Source organism: Nannobrachium achirus (assembly GCF_963921795.1).
Source record: "Nannobrachium achirus genome assembly, chromosome: 15".
Taxonomy (NCBI): domain Eukaryota; kingdom Metazoa; phylum Chordata; class Actinopteri; order Myctophiformes; family Myctophidae; genus Nannobrachium; species Nannobrachium achirus.
In genome coordinates, this window is record NC_137822.1 from 30,408,507 (window position 1) to 30,430,585 (window position 22,079).

At 43.0% G+C, this 22,079-nt stretch overlaps 1 protein-coding gene across 1 annotated transcript in view; it reads right to left on the reverse strand.

Annotated features, from left to right (window-relative positions):
- Positions 1-18,584, reverse strand: part of lpar1 (lysophosphatidic acid receptor 1) — a gene marked incomplete at its 3' end in the record, with an annotated part of 78,638 nt that extends 60,054 nt beyond the window's left edge. The window contains exons 1-2 of the mRNA XM_080743541.1: positions 18,446-18,584; positions 5,708-5,772 (exon numbers count right to left, since the gene is read on the reverse strand). The remainder of the gene's footprint in view (positions 1-5,707; positions 5,773-18,445) is intronic.
- Positions 18,585-22,079: the final 3,495 nt, after the last annotated feature.

Below are 22,079 nucleotides of genomic sequence, written 5' to 3' on the forward strand. Positions count from 1 at the left end.
CTCCGTGGGGTGAGTCGCTAACCCTCCCGACGCTCCTTTGTCGAAATGACGGTCGTTCGAAAGAGCGAGATTTCCCCGTGCCGCCTCTGGGCGACTTAATTTCCCCCTTGGGATAATAAAGGTATCTATCTAGACATTGGTTAAAACAACACGGCACATCACTAGGACTGAGCTGCCAGTCATGCACAACCTTTACACCCATTTATCGCAAGAAGTGTTGCAAAAGTCAAGGCATGCAGATGCATCACTTTGTGATGTGAGAGAGAGCACAGTTTTGTGATGTTGCAGTGACCGAATCGAGGGGTTGTTATTGACCGTGCTTGACTGAAGTAGAAAAAAACATGTATCTCCAAGTTTCAAATGTGTACGTCTTTTCCGTAAGTAAAGCCCTGCTTCATCAAACAAGACTGTCGCACAAAACTAGTGAAAATAGCAGATCTACAAACACACAATGCCTCATGATGCGAGGTGTTGTCTGCTTGTAAATCGGCTATTTTCACTATTTTAAAGCATTTTTAAAATGATAAATACAAAACGATCGTTTCGTTTTGGACATATGGTTTCCACCCGACAACAAATGTGTAGATATCAATCTACACATTTGCAAATAGTTTTCTACAGCTTTCACCAACAGAGTTTCGTTTTCTGTGATTTAAAATATTCAGTGTGAATTCTATAGTGGAAATGTAGTATACCTGACGAAAGGCCACATACTGTAGGCAGAAACGTTGTGTGTTGTTTGGCCACTCTGGTATTAAATAAATGTCAAGGCGGACCTCCTCCTTCTTTTACAGTTATCTATTTTGTTCGATCACCCGTTGAAAATGTTTGGATGTGCGTGCACCCCTTGACCGCTATGGTGGAAGTTTAAACATACAACAAAGTTGAAGATTTTTGTTCCTCAACTCTGCAAGCTCTCTCATTTTAATACATTTACCTTTTGAAAAAAAGAAAAATTGGTTAATACTAATTATTGATACGTTTAGTATGATTTTTACTTCCCCCACCAGAAAACACTGTAGGCTACCAATGAAGAGATCGACACCAAACCAAAGCTTTTGATTCGATTTTGGTCTGAGACGAGAGCTATGGTTGGAAAATTAGGTCCAGGTAGAATCTGGCAGGCATATAGTTTTAAATACTGTGCAGAATACTAAAAAGAACACTGGCACTGAAAACTAGTTATAGTAATTATACACAGGGACATTAATTACAGATGAATCTGCCTCTTAGCATGCCCGTCTTTTCTTCTTCCTCTCGGTTTATTGCAGGGTGTGTTCCGTCTCTTATGAAATCACTCAATTGGAGACAGATTCCGCACATTACATCAACAACACGCAGATCAGATCTACTGTGGGGATTACATCAGTGTGGTCTGCACAACTCTCTCTCTCTGGGGTTCCACTCCAAAGCCTCCTCTCCCAAACTCATTACGCAAGACCCAACACACTGTGGGCCATTGATCAACTTAATGACTAATGCCACATGCTGAATGGAGAGGCAGCGAGCGCGCCACGCATGTCTGCATGCATCCTGCGACTAAAGTCGTTTACTTTAGCGAGCGTCTCGCGAGGATTACACAACGATTTGTCTTTGTTTTTGTGCAGTTCTTCTTTGCATTGTGGATAGTAATATAGAGAGACAAGAGAGCAAGATAAAAAGAATCGCAGCACAGAATCGAACCGGAGATGGTGTCATGGTTCGCACTAACCGTTACACCATTGGAGCAGCCCCACGCCACGAAACATCATGAATGTGATTAAAAGTATGACCCTGTGTGGCCTCTAGTCTGAGGGCGATAAACGTTAATGCTTATCGACAGAGCGGTTGATTGGGTTCGCCACGTTTGACACACAGCAGCGGAATCAGTGCAGCTGGCGCTGACAGGCTTAAAACTGTCCCGATAAAAGAAAGGACACAAACCACCACACGAACAGTGGCTTTTAGTGATTTTTTGGGTCTCTGCGTCCCATCCAGCGTGGTCCTCCAAATAAAGGGGAAGAGGGATTTGCTTGCTGGTTAGATATGGCTGTCATTATTGAAATCTTGCACACGGTCAGTGGAAAACACTCGCATTAGGAACACCACGTCCACAGTGACGCTTTAGACTCTCAACACTTGGGAATCTTGCTGCTAAAAGGAGATTTAATCAGTGTGCATGCCTGAAACGCTGAGAAATGGCCGTTAACTACTTACTCCGAGAATCGAATATGCAAGTTTTACCACCCTCAATCTAGAGGTCTTTGTGTACAGCTATATTATAAACAATGAGAAAGATGTACATGACGGCACACACCTAATTACACCATCATGGGTTCAGCCTGATCTATACTTAGTATATTATACATCTACAAGCTCACAACATGTCACACTAGTACAGGTTGCGAGCTTGAGATCTGCTATTTCCGAGTGCAAGGCACAATGTACTGTACAACCAAGTATGGCTTTATTAAAATCAAATAACTGACATATACATCTTAATACTGTCATGCTTGAACAATACAACAAAGCACCTCCATGTTTTATGTATTTAATTATTGGATTGAGACTTGTGAATAGCACAAGCATAAGCTGATAATGCCATGGTTGTATGACACCCCTGTGATCTCTGCCTGTCTGTCTGTCTGTCTGTCTGTCTGTCTGTCTGTCTGTCTGTCTGTCTGTCTGTCTGTCTGTCTGTCTGTCTGATTCTCTGTCTGTTCGTGCTTCCCATCCATCCCATCCTCTCTCTCTCTCTCTCTGACCAAAAAGAAAAAATCCAAAGGAGTCATCTTGAGACAAAATGACACTGTTCAGATGACTAGCTTTGACTCAGACACATTCACCACTGACTGCACATTAGCTTGTTGGCTGTGGTCTTTATTGTGCCGCTACGAGCCCGCCACATTGTAACGCTAACACAATGACACTCAGACACAATGACAGCTATTTTTGGTATGTGACACACACGGCATGCAATCCAATCCTGAGAGAAATACCGTATGTCTTTGTTGTGTAGACACAGTTCAAATGTGTGTTTAAAAACAACTATTGGCCAAAACATTATGCCCCATGCCTCCTCTGAGCTGAGAGCGTTTGAGAAAGACCACTGCACTGTCTGTCACCATACATGTGACTGCCTCTTTGTGTATTTACTGTGGACAACATAGTGTCAGAGCATCCTTAAAGCATATGCACCAGCTAGTTTGCATTGCACTGTGAAGAAATCACATCACGTCGTCAACACCCAAGGGCCATTGTGATGCACAGTTTTAACAGTCGGGTTCCCATGGTCCGCACAAGTCCTAAGTCAACTGCTAGGCACCAGCTGAGGCAAAAGCACAGTCCATGTGACTGTATTACCTACCGAGGGACCCGTACGTAGCTGGAGAAATCCCTGAGGGTAACTGGAAGGCTCGCTCCAAAACACGCTCGCCCCCATTTTTTTCCCTCCGACCGCACGCTGGGGCGGTTCTTCGTCTATCGAGGATAAGGTTAGAAATAGGTTTAGGGCTAGGCATAGTTTCACTGAGGTTAGGTTATAGGAATAGGGTTAGGTTTTGGCACCAATTTACTGAGGTTGAGCTTAAGAATAAGTTTAGGTTTAGGCATAGTTTTACTTACGTAGGTTACGTCTAGGACAGTGGTTCTCAAAGTGTATTCCAGGGACACTGTGGGTTCCTTTAGGGGGGTCTAAATTGACCCACACAAGTATGTAACTCTGACAGTGTACAAATGGAACCAAATGAACCCGTCATTTGTACACTGTCAGAGTTAAGGGGAGACCTTGACATTTGAAAGTTTGAGAAACACTGGTCTAGGAATACCAGAGACCATTCCAAGGATGCCAGATTAGCACCCGGGGTGACTGTGTTTTGGGGGGAGCGTTTTGTTATTCTCCCTGAGTACGGCGGCCTTCCCTCCTGACTGCCCTCCAGCACCGGCCAAACCTGGCCCTGAAAAAGATCCCATCTGTGACGTGGAATGCAACGGAGAGAGGCGTCCCAGAAACAGGGCACACTGCACCTTTCAACCAGCGAGAGGGAAACCTCGGTCGGTGCAACCCATCCCCCGCCCATGGCGTGAGTCTAGGTCTCCTGAGAAATGGTGCGGTGCCGATGGAAAAGCCCCCATGGACTGGGCTTGGCCATCAGGAATTTTATATTCATTTAACAAAGTCACCTGGAGCTTAAAATACAGGAAAGTACGGGGAAGAGGGCCATTTTGAAGTCACAGACTCGCCTGACTGAGTAAACCACCACCAGCTGGCAGAGGCTCCAAACTACGACGTTGCAAACAAACAAATTACTGCACAAAGGGCTAAGCTAAATACTGTTGTACAATAATTAATTAAACATTTATTTGAACAAGCCTCGCCCCCACAAAACACTTTTTGTCTCTGTCTTGCCCTCACACACACACACACACACACACACACACACACACACACACACACACACACACACACACACACACACACACACACACAGAGCCGCGCCTAAATCACTGTGAGTGAGAGAGGCTATCCTCACTTGACTCGTCTCATTTGCTCCACTTGAAAACAGCTGTCACACTGTTATAGTCGCGGGTGTTACCGTTTTGAGTGACGGATATGAGGCACTGTGGACAAAAGTCAAATGATTGCACTTCTTGACTCCACACTCTGCCCTGCATGATTTGGCAACACTTTTGCTTAGAAAGGCCAGAAAACAGCAAGAGTGCTGTTTGGAAATAAATCACATGTAAGGCAAATTACTTTGAAGTTCGACCCAGGAGTATGACGACGACGATGATGATGATGATGATGATGATGATTTATTTCTTTTTAATTCAGGGCCCCTGTTCTGTTGTATTGCTCAGCATGTTTCTTCACTATAATGTCCATGCCTAACAGAAACAAACTTTGCAGTATTACCCATATTTCTTCCAAGATCATCTGACCTCCCACATCCACACTTGTTGATATAAATAATAAGGCCATCACACGCTTTAGCACTTTCAATAACAAATTCCACTCATCACGCTCTGTATCGCTACTTCGACCTGATGCCATCGGGGCAAAGATACAGAGAATACCAGAAGAGTCACCGGGAAAGAAACTTGCCTGGGCTGATGGTTTATGCCTTTTGACTGATTGATTGAGGTATTTATTAGACGTTTTGAATAGGAAAAGGTACAGACAACTAAAAGGAAACTCGGGTAAGGCAAGGCTTATTTGTTATTTTCCATTGAGATCGTTAATATCCTTATACCTCTGTAAACTATGCCTAAACGGTTAAACCTAACCTTATTCCTAACCTTAACCTCAGTAAAACGGTGCCAAAACCTAACCCTATTCCTAATCTACCTCAGAAAGATATGCGTAATCCTAAAGTTATTTCTAACCTTATTCTCAGTAAAACAAAAACAAAAATAAAAATCTCTGCAAGTTTCTTTCTGGCGACTACAGAACCATGACGTTTTTCCCCCTCAGCCATTGCTGCACTACAAACGGCCCCGCCCCTGTCGATAGGATGGTTTTCTGTGTATGTAGTGGGGACCTCATGGCTCATGATATGTCTTTGTGATATGTTGTTTTGTGTTATATGGTTATATGTTTAACAGACCTGTGACTTATTTAATACTAATACAAACACAAAATTAATCATCAAACAGCGTCGCCAACATGGCAAACTGGCTGATTGGGAGGTCAGGTAAAGTAGCAGCAAATGATATTTCTTCAACTCACCAGTAGGCAGAGCAACAACCTGGCAACCAGTCCGTCAACTGTGTCACCACAACCTGGCACCGCCGCTGGAAAAGAGAAAATGGTCAAATTAGGTGTAGGCCAAAATTAGTTTTCTCAAGAGGGTGTCTCACAGTGGCTGGCATCTCCCTTTTACTTTACCGTTGTGTTCCTTTTATTTTAAAGTACTGTCCCAGTGTTTCCTGTTGTCATTGTAGTTGTTGCCTGTCTTCTTGTCTCAGCATGTACTAGTGATGCGTTTTACATCATATGATGCAAAACTCATCACTACATGCTGAAATACTAAAATATCTCAAAACACAGATTGAACACAAAAAATAACTCAGGATTGTGTTGATCGTCTCCCAAACAACAATAAAATAAGATTGGGTTGTCCCAGAGGTGAAATGGCCCTTTAAGTGTGAGACTAGAAGATTGCAAATGTTGTTCACCTGTGTCTTGTTCAGTTCCAGCCTATCGCGTGTTGATTGAACTTGTCTATTTATACGCCCAGTGTTTAGTGTTTCCTCCCTTGCCAGTTTGTATTGTTGCTGTATTTCCTGTCTGTGTATGCTCTGTTTTTTTGCCTGCTTCACTGAATTGTGAGTCTGTGTTAATTTAACAAATCATTATTTGTACTTGATTGGCCTGCCTGCGTGATTCTGCATTTAGGTCCTATCCTGATACACACAGTGACAGCAATATATAGGCCTAAAGACATTTCCAAAATTTCTGACATTTCTTCTACTTTAATTCCAACTGTCAACCCTATAAAAGTGAATGTCTGTGAATGAGTCATACACTTTGTGACAAAGTTACAGTTGGCCTAACAACAAACTAACCAATCGCAGAGCAATCAAGCTCACAACGTGCAGATAAGTTATTATTGCTATTGTTGCAAATTAAGTCGTTAAGTAAAGAATTCCCAATTGGACAATATATAGTTACTGCCAGCGCCATAGTGTCTTGTGAAATGAAACGCAAACCGCGCTTCCTAATAAAGTTTGCAGAATGTAAAAACTCAAACCTGTCACCAATGAGCTATAGCTGATAGATATCTGTTAAAATATGTTACCAGACGTTTATTGACACACTTGCCTTTAAGTCATATTGCAAGGCCTTGCCTTGAGAAAAAGAAGAAAACATGTTCACTGCCTGTAATCTGGTCCTGGGAAAGAGCGGGTGTAATCTCAACTCTCTAAAATAACTGTACACATGCTGTTGAGCAAGAACATGACCTCCAGTCACAGCAGTGTGTTGTACAACAACTCAACAGGCCATTGAAGGCTGTGATTGTGTTGGACTAGAATACTAGATCATGGTTTATATCAAGTGTTTTTTACTGAATAGGTGCTTGGTCTACCTACGTTCTTTTAGTTAGATTACTATTTCTATGCATTTGATGTATTGATGTTTGATGTATAGTATGTTTAATAAGCACCTTGCTTATTGTAAATCGCTCTGGATTAAGCGTCTGCTAAATGCCTAAATTGTAATTGTACATTGTAAGGTGTGTGCAACAAACTGTACTAATGTATGCACTGCATGTTTGACTAATTTAACTCTTGAGAGTATACAAATTAAACTTGTATACTGCACTACTCTCAGAGTTATATTAGCCTAAGGTGTAACATTATCCATGTGAACATTTAACATAAGGAATTGTCCAGTTGACTAAGCCCTGGTTTTATATACATCGTTGTATAACAAATTGCAAAAAAAGCCAATCGACAGGCTCACAACACAAGCGAAACATAATGGAATTTGATTTCCCGTGTTGGGACCGCCACAAATGGTATTGGATTTCTCCCAAAAGGGAGTCAGTCACGAAACATGATTTTTGTTGTAGGACTGTCTTCCGTGAAGGCAGTTTGTCATCTGAACTCTGGACGCTTTGTGTGGCTGGAATGCAGATCTGTGGACAAGGGGGAGGAGAGCTGATGCCCCAAATAGTTACAACACAGATGTTCCGAAGACCCTCTCTTCATCAATGTCAAAGGTAATGTAAGGAAACATAAAACAGTCATCCTCGAAAGTGACAGTTAGGGCCGACGCATACTCCACTTTTAGAGCCGAATTTATTTTGGTTCAGTTCGGGGAGTCACAGAATCTCGGCGGCACCGAACAGCCGAATTAATGATGGTACCCGCTCCCCCGAACCTCTGAATGACGTCGTATTGTAGTTTAGACAGACGAAACGAAATAAATTTGTCTCTAAAAGGGGAGCATGCATCAGCCCTTAGTCTTTGACACAGTGGGTGTTCTGTTCCAATTTCAACATGAGACAATGTGGAGTGGAGTATGATCAGTTAGTAAGGCGTTTCTTCTAGACATTCCCCTGAAAATTGTTTACAGTTGGGGGAGGGATGGATGAAGGAACGATCCAATCACATCTATCCATCAATCAAAGCTTTCTGAAAGGACCAATAAGCAGCTTGCCCTGCTGTTCTGGTTACCCAGGGCAGCACTCAATTCTGAAGAGGCCTCTTGAAGTCATTCTATGGGGCCGCAATCAAAATAACGACCCCAAAGATAAAGCATCTGTTTTTCTTTTCTTTATTAGATGGTATAGTGGAGAGAGAGAGAGAGAGAGAGAGTGGTTTCATAATGAATATATGACATACTGTAATGGCATAAGTCATGGGCAGGATATGTGATATGATTATAATTATAGGTCTGTAGCACCATGTGACATACATAAATACATACATACTGGAAGTGCCACAACGATTCACACATACTGTATCTTGTGTGTGTTGTTTGTTTAGTGTTGTAATATTTTTTTAAATCCATGAATAGTAGAGACAATTGGTAATAGTAAAGATATGCGTACAAACGGTATGTGAAGATAGCCAGTACATGCTATTTCCGAAGGTTTTAAATATTCTCAAACTTTTGATAATGTTCATCTATAATGCCATGCCCCTAGTGTGGCTACGGGTTTTATAAATATTTAACAAATGAAAAGTGCTTGTGACTAAAATAACTACCTTGGATTTGGAACACAGGTTCTTTGTTGCATTTCCTGAAAAGTTTTCTTTTTCTTTTTTTTTTTACATACTGTACAAGGTTTCCAGTCCACCCAAAAGCAACAATATTCTTCCCTCGCTTTCTGTCTCTCTCCCACCCCTCCCTTCCTCCTCCACCTTTCTCCATCACACTGACCTTTGCCTGGGGAATAAAGACAAAGCCCGTACCACTGAAGCGGGTTCAGCAAATGACCAATATATCCACGTACTATAAATATTATTGTGTGCAGCTGCAATTACATAATTGTTTGAAGTAAGCAGAACATATTTTCCAACATGATAGTGCCAGACCTGAGACATTTGCGAATTAGTCTTAACATCTGTTTTGACCTCCTATTACTCCCGGATGGGTGGGCATGTATTACGTCAGGGTCATTTAGATACTGTATGAGGCTATCCATCGTTAGCCACTGACCATTACACTAAATTGACTTTCAAACACTTCCCTATGTTAGTCTAAACAGGCTGACGCTAATAATGTGTTATGTGGCTTATCCATCCCATCTGATAGTTAAATATGCCCAAACAAACCATAGAAATTATATTAGGTAATCCAGCTCTATATAGTACGGTGCATTGGTTCTTAAAATTGTTTAATGTCAAGGACCACTGAATTGATATTATGTATTTGGCTGCAGGCCCCAATTTGAACATATTTTGTGCCAGGGATTTTGTGCCCATAAGATAAGATTTGTCAACTGTATTTCAACTGATCCACTTTTTGCTGGGGGACCCCTTGAACCCAGACAAGAACCAATGGGGGTCCCTGAACACACTTCACTTTGAGAACCAGTGGTATAGAGAGCCCAAGTCTCTCCCCCTTTTTGAGCGGTGGTAAACCACTCCATAGAGTGGCTGTGCGTGTGTCTGTAGCCACTTTTCCTCAGCGTTTTGCCATAGCAATGTATTTTCCTCAGCGTTTTGCCATAGCAATATGTGTGTGTGTGTAGCCATATTACATCACCAATTACATCCTAGACCTATATCCTAGTCTTTTTCCTCAGCGTTTTGCCATAGCAATGTCTGTGTGTGTAGCCTGTATTACATCACCAATTATCAATTGAAGACGTTATGCAAGCACGAGCACCGCTCACTTCACATTGGGTGTGATTTTTTAATGGTAAATGGTGCATTTATATAGCGTTTTTTTTATCCAAAGAGCTTTACATAATATTGTGCATTACATTCACACACCAATGGCGGAGGAAACCATGCAAGGCACAAACCTGCACATCAGGAGGTTCAGAGCCTTGCTCAAGGACACTTCAACACTAAATCTGGGGGATCCCGGGATCGAACTGGGAACCTCACGGTTCCCATCCAGCCGATCTACAGGCCACTCTACCCCTGAGCCACTGCCCTTCCAGTGGACTACGGCTACCATACCATACCACACCAGACCACACCAGACCACACCACACCACACCACACCAGACCAGACCAGACCAGACCAGACCACACCAACACCCACACCACACCACACCACACCAACCAGACCAGACCAGACCAGACCACACCAACACCAACACCAACACCCACACCACACCAACCAGACCAGACCTTATTTTTATTTTTATTTTTTTGGGGGGGGGATATGAACTATACACTCAACAGCGAGCAAGAGAGATCCTTATTTTTTAATCCTGTTTGAATTGTGCCACGAAATACAGGTATGATGTTTGTCAAATGGAACCGCTCGGTCGATTTAATGCAGGCACAAAGGAAGACAAACGGAGGCTAACGTGACAATTAAAAGACTACCCATAGGTGAGTAAGAGGAGTGGTCCATTCAATTAGCCAATATCTGTGGTCTACCACTGTCATTACTGGTCGACCACAGACATTAACAAACTGAATGGACTGCCCTGTTACTCACCTGTTTTAAATGCCACCTTAGCCTCTGTTTGTTATGACTGATGAAAAATGCATTAAACTGTCCAAGGTGCTCCAGTGTATTCTTCCTCCCATTTGCTGCTGTGCCCTGCCCCTGTGACGCACCGGACCTGCCTAATCAGATGCACGGAGGAATTACCTTTAATGCATAATTAGAGTATGTCTTGTCATGTCTTATAATATTGTTTTTGCACGCAGTCAGTAACGCTGTCGCCTCACGGGAGAGTGTTTTCTGCTGGTGTTTCAGTCCGAGTGTATCAAAGGGTGCGTTCGGAAATGCGCACCGGGTCTGGTTAGGGTTAGGGTTAGTTTTAGGCATAGTTTTACTGAGGTTAGGGTTAGGATTAGTGTTGGGTTTAGGCATAGTTTTACTGAGGTTAGGGTTAGGATTAGGGTTGGGTTTAGGCATAGTTTTACTGAGGTTAGGGTTAGGATTAGGGTTGGGTTTGGCACTCACTACACTGAGCACACACCCGGTGCGCATTTCCGAACGCACCCTTTGATACACTCGGACTGAAACACCAGCAGAAAACACTCTCCCTTCGCCTCACAGCTAGAAGGTCCTGGATTTGATTCCCGCTGGGGATGCTGTGGGCGCTGGGGCGTGTTCTCTCCTCCGCGTCATTAGTGCCCATACCCTATAGGTGGGTTTGGGCGAAAGGGCCTTTCTGTGTTAGAAAATTAAAAACAAACATATTGTTTAAAAAGAAAATGCTGTGTAATAACGCAGTGAGCCCAGGTGCAGACACGGATGTGGGGACAGGAGGTGGATGATAATTCATGCAGCTCATGAGGAAGATGGGCTGCGGGCTATAGGCAAGACATGAGCTGGACATCTGGTAGTTGAGAACAAGGAACTGAGGCTGAGGCAGGGTTTTTTAGGGCAGTGGTTCTCAACCTATTCAGGCCGAGACCCCCAAAATAAACATATTTGAAATGTAGCTTCGGTGTAAGTTCAATAAAAAGATCTAAGTTGACACTCTCAGCTCAAAGGGTGTGCACCTCTAGCCAGTCAGCCAATCTGCAGTCAGCCAATCAGACGATTGGACTCCGCCTTTAAATACCTCCACTGCCTCTGAACCTTGTCATTCTCTTTTCAGCATGCAACAAGCAACCCACCTCCATCCCAAACTCCACCTTGTGCTTGCCACCGTTTTCCGCGCCGTTCCCCGTAGCGGGGCATGTCAGCGGCACTTTAAGTAAAACATTTTTAGTACTTTTTCCACCACTGCACAGCAGCAACACTGACCACACAAGGGGCAGGAAACCAGAGACAGAACAGGCAGGCACGATGAGAAGTAGGCTACAGTAGAATAGACAAAATAAACTCAATGCTGAATAACAATACTGGAACGAAATTTGTATTGAAGCAAACTGACAGGCAGCAGAGTCTATAATCTGGCAGTGCGGTAGTATACTATGTTGAGGCTTTGATGAGATGCCCTATTCCTGTCTCCTTGTCTGTCTCTGCACCTGGATTTATCTCCTTTGCAGCCCCACATAACAGTAATATTAGTGTTGGTCTAAAAGTTGATTTGAAAAAGTGTATTAAATTTGTTTTTAGCAATTGTTTTTGTTAATCTGACAACAGTTTACAAATATTGAAGGAAACTGATATTGTTCACTGATTTTCACACCTTGAGAAGTATGTGGTCTTTGTGTTTTGCTGGGGTTTTTTTTTTTAGGACTTTAAAATTTGCACTGTTCAGGTTGGAGAGAGAAATGTGTTTGCATCTATAGAGCTGTATTAAAGTGACACGTCACTGCCCCTGATTCAAAAGCTCCTGATGTCTGACGTGACCTGGCTGTGTATTCTTGTGAACTGCATATTTTCACAGTCTTATACTTCAACAGTTTCATGACTAACCGACTTTCTTGACTTGCGGATTCAATAAAAATCGATACAGTGATAAAAATCGATAGTGACAAAAATAGCACAATTCAAACTGGATCAGAAAATGTTCATCTCTCGCCGTTGACTAGCCTAAGGCTGCCTGTCACAATTATTTTACTTGTATGACAATCATCAAATTCAAAATGTGTAATCGCGACAGCCCTATCTAAGCCTGTTTCACAGAATGTTTGGAGAGAGGTTACCATTGTTTACCAGGGACATAATTGGAGCTGAAGCTGATAAATGGGTGTACTCTCTCCTGATTGGCTAAAGATTTGTGACTTATACCTAAAAAAATATTTTCTGAGAGCTGAGAGTAAGGGACACTCCTGTGACTGAACGAACACTCTATAGCAATGATTACTATCAGAATATAGTGCTTTTACCTTTTAATTTCAAACATTTTGGCCTAAAACCATGCAAAGCGGTACACACTATCTCTAGCATCATGTCATCAACATGTCCCATTTAGCGCCACCATCAGGCCGACAGCGCCACCAAAATGGCTTGTGGTGCCCCTGCAGGCCAAACACATTTATGGACACTGCTCCTACAGATTTTGCCCTAAAATCACAGTATCTCTAAAGTCATGTCATCAACATGGATCTGTCCCATTTCCCATATTCCCTCCTGATTGCCTATACCATTGCCTTCTAAAGTTTGTGTATTTCTACATTGCAGTATTGATACTTTTCCACTGCATGGCATTCTGTGCCCAGTCATGATCTAGGCATTGTCCTTGTTTCATCAAGGGGGAAATGTTGAAAACGCCCCGTCCTTCTTCCAACATGGTAGTCAGAAGGAGAAGTCTGACATGGAATGACTGCAGAATATTAACAGTGGTTACGACAGATGTACCAGTGGTACATCTGTCGTAACCACTGTTAATATTCTGCTCAGTCATTCCATGTCAGACTTCTCCTTCTGACTGGAGTAGTAATATGTGCTTTAACGAGCTGGTGTATTAAAAAGGAGAGATTTAATTTCTTCGTTTACTTTCCCTCACTGAGAATGTTGAAGAGCGAATGCTCCAGGCAAGCCATGCACCAGGCCCCCCACGGTCTTTCTGGTCTGTCTCAGCCGGGTTTAGTGTTTTGCAATGGCTGAGCAGGGACCAAAAGAAATGGGTCATGGGAAGATCGAAATATGTTTCCAAGTTATTGTGGAGAAATGTGTGTTCAATGCCACTGGCCATGTTGCCAAACCCTCCGCAACCCCCAACTTTTTTAAGGTGGGTATAGGAAGAGATTTACTACAGGCATTGTGGTATAACATAACATAGGGTTATATTGTTAGCGAGTACTCAAAGAATTGGATGCTGCATTAGCTGTTGGATGGTGGGGAGGACTTGTGATTCCCAAATGCGTTTTCAGCGTTTGGGTTCTGATGGAGGTTTATCTAAAACAGGGGTCTTCAACAGGGGGTCCGGGACCCCTAGGGAGTCCTCAGAGTTACTACAGGGGGTCCTTCAAATATTCGTGTGATAGAAACCTTTTTTCTCCTTTTTTATATTAACCACTTGAACCCTAGCGTCCATATTCTGAGAACTTTAGCCAAAAATAGCAGATCTACAAGCTCACAACGCCTCGCAGAGCTTGTAGATCGTCTATATTAGGCTAAGGGGTTTAGTGTAGGGGAGAAAAGAACAGACTAAGTACGGAGTGAAAGGTCAAGTTTATTAAGTATTGATGGTTCAAGTGGTTAAATATCTGATAACAAAATTGACATGAATCCAAAATACACTGATGATTATGCTGTTAAACGATGAAACTATATGGAATCTGGGGGTCCCTGCTTCATCTCTCTCTCAACTAAGGGGTCCTTGGCCTGAAAACCTTGAAGACCCTTAATCTAGAAAACATGGGTTTCATGAGTATAAAAGCTTGACTCAGTGGCCTAATTTCTCACACTGCTACAGAATCAGAGCCCCCCGAGGTCTGTGGCAGTGCATGGGTAGCTGGTAATATGATCTCACACATACACACACACAGTTGTGTAAAAGTAACTAAGTATGTTTACTTAAGTACTGTACCTAAGTAAACTTTTGAGGTATTTGTAGCCTACTTTACTTGAGTATTTTTAATTTCCAATGCTTTTACTTCTACTCCACTACATCTCAGAGACAACTGAGATGTACATTTTGGTACATTTTGATACCAATACTTTTGTACTTTAACTCAAGTACATTTTGAATTCCTGACTTTTAGTTGTAATGGAGTATTTCTACATTGCAGTATTGATACTTTTAATTAAGTAAAAAATGTGAGTACTTTTTCCACCACACACACACACACACACACACACACACACACACACACACACACACACACACACACACTTAGTATGTCACGGTTAGATAGAGAAACGGTGAGATAGAGAAACGGAGCGCTTGTCGTGCGTCGCGGGGCGGAACGCGGTCGCTTTGACCCACAACAACGTCGCGTCGGCAGGAATGATAGCGCGCACCCCACGGAGGTTAGGGTTAGGCATAGTTTTACTGAGGTTAGGGTTAGGGTTAGGGTTAGAGTAAGGCATAGTAAGCTAATGGCTAAACACAGCCGAGCTGGGCTAGTAAATAAACGAAAGAGAGTCGCAAACGAGTGACGTCAGCGCCTGCACTAGTGAATGGCTGACTGGCTGTTGTCGCCATCTGGTGGTGATTGGTGTGTGGTGAACTACAAAACGAGCGCTCTTACCACAGTCTCACTGAGTTACCCAAAATGACTGTAACATATAGACTTCTGGAGGACAACAACGTATATAAAGTTTAAGTTGTTAATGCGAGCAATGCTGAGGCGCAGCATGAGAGGATCCATCAATGTGTAGGCACTAACTAGTAACTCTGGACAAAAAGCTTTACCTTTGGAGATAGAGAAGAAATGGCCTTGCATTGCCTTTTATTCACACGTGTCACCTATTCAGAGATCCAGATCTCAATCTGGTTTCCACTTCCAGTGCCAACAAGAAAGGGTGCTTTTGAGTGAATTTCTCCAATAGCGCCTTAATTCAACTAGCTTTCAACATGCATTTCATTCACTCATTCACACTCTGACAGTGGAGGAAACCACGCAAGGTATCAACCTGCTCCATCGGTAGCATCCGGTTAGGGGTTCAGCGTCTTGCAAGGACATTTCGACACTAACTTTCTCAAAAACGTATGCTGCTATATCAGAGTTAGATTATGTTTAGAGTTAAATATGTTTGCCCAATGTATGTATGTACTGTATATGTGGCCATATGTTGTTGGCTGGGCCTTTAGCCAATGAGGGAGCAGCGTTCTCAGTGACGTCACCACCAACCAACAAGTGCGTCCTGATACAAGGCGCAAGTTGGCACCTGCATGCCTGAGTGCTAACTTGCATACCCACATACAGTACATACCTGCTGGTCACACTTGTGGTTTTCTTCAGAAAGTGATGCCAATTACCAGCCCTATTTGGCTATGAGTGCACAAGGAACAAGTTGGCACCTCAACAGAGTGCAGTTGTGGGAAAATGCCAGTCTGGTTTCACTACTACTAGAGCTGTCTCCAACTGTGTCTTCACATTCAACATGATAACTGTGGGTTTGGGCTCAGAACCCTCCCAGCCAATGGGCAAGCTTTAATACTGGATTGAGTATATGTCTCTCTCAGGAACATGCAGAGAATGTTAGAGAGGCAGGCGCTGACATTTCTAAAGAGGCCTTTGGTGGAAATATCGAAAATAGCAGACAGGTATTTTCTGTGTGTGATACCACACTGAACTAAGCATAATCAAGTCAATACTGCAGATGTGGCTTAACGGCACGGATTTCTACACAGAGGGCAATTCTTTCAACATAAGATGTGGCATTCAAGTTCAAGTTCAGGCAATTCTCTTGAATGCTGCTATTGGGTATGGCTTGGAAAGGAGGCATTTGCATTTATTTCACTATAGTAAAAACTGCATTTATTGTCTGGAAAGGGTACTTTTTACAGACGTATAAAAGGGCAAAAGAAAAGAAAAAAAGTACATGAGCTTCACTCAATGCGGGAGCCGGGTGGTCACCTGAGTCTTCCCTGAGATGAAGATTAGACAATAGCTATTCTCAATCTCCTTTCCTGCTCTCTTTACGGCAATTTCATTATCAGACATACAGTCAGTGCTCACATCAGAGCTGCAATGTCATGAAGAAACCATGTTGTAAAGTGTATTTCCAAGCTTGTACTGCTTTTTTTTGGTCCATGAAGGTATGTTAGGTATCCACTGGCTGGTTTTGTGAATTCCTAAGTTAGAGGGCAAGCGTGTGTTGGTAAAGCAGTGGGCAGCTTGATTGACATTGGGCACGTGACGCTGCCCTGGGGTTTTGCTATAATTTTTATCGGCTTTGAATTATGAATTCTCTCAAATTCAAACTTTGACAAGAATAGCCCGATCTACAAGCTCTCGTCGCATTGTACGGTGACACGTTGTGAGTGGAGATCAACTATTCTGGCGAAGAGATTTGGTGTGTAGAGGGAAAGGGAGGGAATAAAGCCCTAGGGGACCCTGATGGTTTTAGTGGTTAATAAGCTAGATTGAAACAGAAAACAGAAACAGACTGCAAAAGTTGGAAAAAAGTTGTGAGATAACAGGGGCCACCCTGCAATACAATACCTCACCCTGTCTCTCATCCACCCAGATGTCTATAACCATGTTATCTACTGCATCTCAGTCTCTCCCCATCCTCCTGTAAGATCATCATAAGATGCTTAAAACGCTCCTCCTCGTGTAGGCCTATCACCAGACTAAACATTTTCTCACATGGTATTGCTCTCTAAAGTCCATATTGTGTGAGCCACTTTCTCAGAGTTCTGCGTTTCCACTTTTGCCAACGTCATCGCCTTAAGAGAGTTCAGTGAGGAGTGAAGTCAGTTGTTGTTGGACTTGGAGGCTCGGGTCCAAGGCACACCGCGGTGTATTGAGTCCTGGCCGGAGGTAGCCAGCACCAAGGCGTATACTTTGGGAGGAGGCCAGCGCTGCTAGAAATGTTTGCCGACTATCAATATTCAGTTTGCCCTCATGTTTTAGTAGGCTACTCTAGGTCACTACTACTACTACGCTGGCATGTCCCACTGCAAGATAAGCATGCTTTATTATCATGATCATCATTAGGCTATTATTCGTCTAAGCCTATAAGCTGGCATAGTACCTATTGTTTTATGTGTCTGTCAGCTAATGTATGAATTGAGTAGGCCTACAAACTAAAGGGACCCCAATGCAAACAAGCTTAACACCTTTATTTATCCTTTTAGTTGACCTTGTACCAGTGAACTGTACCGTCCTGTATGTTTCCTAAACTTCTAATAAAGTATTCAATCAATCAATCAATCAATCAATCAATCAATCGATTTTGAAGGAAACGAGTGGTAGACAGACAGAAAGGGACACGGAGAGTTCCATCCAAGAACACAAATAATCTGAACACATTCCCTGAATGCAGATCAGCGTGGAAAATCAAGACAGATGTCAAGTTTTCTTCTTTTCTCTCTCTCTCTCTCTTCGTTCTTTTTTCTCACTCCCAGACCCAGATTGCTACATGTTTTTTTTCCCCTGGCCATTTCCTTCCACAAATATTGTTCCAAATCGTAGAGTTTGATAAAGCCTCCTCCATCTCTGCATGGGCGCAACAAGTCCTTCTTTCCAGCCGCGTCCTCCATAGAGGCGCACAACCGCTTATTTCCCAACCAAAATAACGGTGCGCTCACCGACTGAGCCATTTCGGGCATCTGTTAATGCTATCAAAACCTTTATCTGTACCGAATGCATTCTTGCCCCGTCTACGTGGCAGGTAGCCTACATTTAGACTGCCCTATGCCTTTAAAAACACTACAAGCGTACACGCGCAACACTCGATTCCGTTGCTTTGCAATATGCACATTCTTGTTCATTCATAAAAGCAATATAAGATTTTTGCTATACTCACAGTGTCTTTGGTTCCAGTAAGAGCGTTAGGTGAGGCAGTTTAGCTATAACTCCCAGACCTTCAGGTTCCAGAATGTCCAACAAAAAAAGTTCTCGGTGCGTAAAAGTGTTGCTCAAGAGGTCCTTTAATTAAGAGATTCTGCAACAGCGCGTTGTGTCAGAGACGCATCGGGTTATTATTGTCAATCTCCAAATCCAAGTCACTGACTGGTAAACTTTTCATTTTAACGTCCGTTACAGCAAGCAACGCACAGTGTTTCCTCCGTGGCTCCGTCTGCTCTCCGTGCGTGTATAGAGGCTACCTCTCTCTCTCGCTCTCTCGCTTTCGCCCTGTGTGTGTCTCTCTGTCTCCTCCAGATGGAATAAGCCCTGATGTGTCCGCGCTCCGCTCCGGTCCCTCGGTGTCTCTCCGCTCACTCCCACCGACTGCCACACACTCCACAGGAGAGGACCTTTGTCTGCACAGCACATGACGTCACGCGCGCGCGAGCACACACGCACACACACGTACGGACAGACACACACGTACGGACAGACCACACACAGGCACTTATTATTTTCACTATTGTTATTTTGGGGGCAAAGGTGAAAATGTTTGAAAATGTTCCCAAAAAAGGGATGCAAAAAAGTTGAAATTGGTTAATAAATTAATGGTTGCATAGGCTACAATAACATTATATTATTACACGGGTGTGTCACATCAGAAATCAGATTAATCTGCAAAATAAAATAAAATAAAAATATATATTAACAGTTAGGGACATCGATTAGGGGATTTAAATGTGAACAGGGGGTGGCCATCGCCCATCGCCATCGCCTGATTCCCCAAATGACGCCCCTGACAGGCACGCACAGCGCGCGCACCAAGACGAGAGGAGAGAGGTGGTTCGTTTTTCCCCTCGCGCGGTGCGTAATTGGAAACACATTTTTCAGCAACTTGTTAAGAGCAGAGAGGAGGAGAGAGACAGGAAGAGAGGGAGAGGGGTGGAGGGAGGGAGGGAGGGAAAAGGAAAAGAGAGGGAGAAAAAGAACAAGACAGATAGAGGGTCTCAAAGACACATTGTATTCTTAACCAATTAACCTTCCAGAATACACTGGAAATATTTCCTCCCGTCTGCCATGGCGGGGAAAAGACTCCCTTCTTCTTCTCATATGAAGTTCTCTCAGGTTATGGGAAAGTATTCGCCCGGAGCAGCTATGTCTGCCATCTTTACGCCCATCTGTGAACACTTAGGTAGGTGTTTGTAGTAAACCAGCCACCATGGCAGCAGGAGAGGAGTGCTATAGCCTAAGCTGTGATATAGGCCCACAAACCCCTGACCAGCATAGATGGACATCTGTGCCCCTTTTCGACTGCAGCTTAGCACCACACTACATGACACTACACCACACCACACCACACCACACCACACCATACCTCACCAGTCACCACATAGAAATATCTGAATTTTCCATTACACAAAAGTACAAGAAACACATTGGCTGTGATTATAATACAATATCAATTTGTATTACAAATATCCTAAATATAATACACTATAATGGATTATAACTGTATTTATAATACACTATAAACTATTAATGTATTACTATGATTACTACAATACACAATAATAGATTATAATAGTGGTTATAACACAATATAATCTATTATCATGTATTACAACTATCCTGGTGGTCTAAATGAAAAGTCAGTGAGTGGCCTGGCTCAGACCTACTCTGGATTGGATACTTTTTAGTACCACGTTTAGTACCACTTTCACACCACTCTACCCAGGTCCTTGTATGGAAAACATGGCACAAGTGGGCGATGTGGAGTGGTGTGGTCATGTCAGTGGAAAAGGGTCTTTATTAGTTTTGAAAAAACGAATAAAGTTATTAAAGTTACACACACACACACACACACACACACACACACACACACACACACACACACACACACACACACACACACACACACACACACACACACACACACATTACTTTTCACCATATTAGAAGATTTTTGCCCATATATGGAGATCTCTGATGTCATCAATATTAAGCCCATATTTGAGAATGACCATATGGACATTGTGTCAGTCTCTGTCGTTTCAGCACGACTCGCTTATATAGATTAGCACCACATTTGCCAAAATGTGGAGTGGTGGAAAAAGAGCCACAACACTTCTTGACACAAAATGGCCCATGTCTCCTTATCTTATATATACATTCCTCTAAGAGCCGCATCCCACTTCCAAGCCCATTCACGCCCACTTCACATCCACCTCAACTCATAGCTAGATCAGATGTAGATCAGATGTATGTCGGTAGAACTCACAGAATACCGCCCTAACTCTATCATTGGCCCCCCGTTGCCATGGTGACCGGTGACTGCCGTCCATTGGCTCGTATTCCCAGCTATGGGACCGGCGGATCCAATTTCAACCGAGGGGGGCGTAGCCAGAACACACACACACACACACACACACACACACACACACACACACACACACACACACACACACACACACACACACACACACACACACACACAAATAGCTAATAGTTAGCTCACAACTTTCCACTTTTCTCTTTCACCTCAATCGCAGTAACATCTGTATACACCACGTCATCGCATCACCATTTTTTTTTTTCAAAACTTTTTTTTTTCAAAAAAAATTTTTTTTCTCAAAAAAAAACATATTGCATTTATCTATTACAGTTAAGATGGTCAATGTCCAGGGTGGTGTTGTAGGTAAACAGTGCTGCTGATAGACACAGCCACAACCTTTCCTCGTCTTAGAGTAGGCAACCTGACCCCTGGACTGTATAGCCTTGCAATTCTGTCGATATTCTCCAAACAACTACAACTGTATTTATTCATAGTGCAAACATTCTGACTTCTCAATTGTTAAACATTAAATTCCCGGTGCATTTTATTTTGACAAAAGTATACTGAGTGGTTGGTTGAGGTCGGGGACAACGCCACAATTACGGTAGCACAAACGAAAAGCCCAAAAAATGCCATGACAGTAAGTAACCATAAAAGAGGGGGAAAGGAGGGATGTGGACTGCACGTCAGTTCAACTACTGTAAAGTGATGGTGTTTACTACTAACCTACACAGGTATAGGTATGGACTTAAAATAGTTCACATGGGGTTGCCAGACTTTCCAAAATCTAGAGGGGTTTAGCTGGACAGTTAATATAACTAGCCCTTACCCGTTCAAAGATATGAGCTCCGAAATGATGTGCAGTGTGTGGGTTATGGGGTGTGCACTGTGCACACAGTATATGAGGGATGGAAAGTAACTTTAACTGGTGCTTGCATGATAATATGTAGGAGCATCAATGTAAGAAATACCCGTTTCGTTTAATGGCTATAGAGATACTGTGTACCGATCTGCATGATTTTTGGACAACATCTGTAACAGGGCCAGACAACCGCCCACCCGCCTGCACACACACACACACACACACACACACACACACACACACACACACACACACACACACACACACACACACACACACACACACACACACACACACACACACACACACACACACACACACAGCTGGTTAAACATGTTGCCTCATGCTAGATGCAGAATAGATATGCCTCATGCTAGATGCAGAATAGATATAGATACA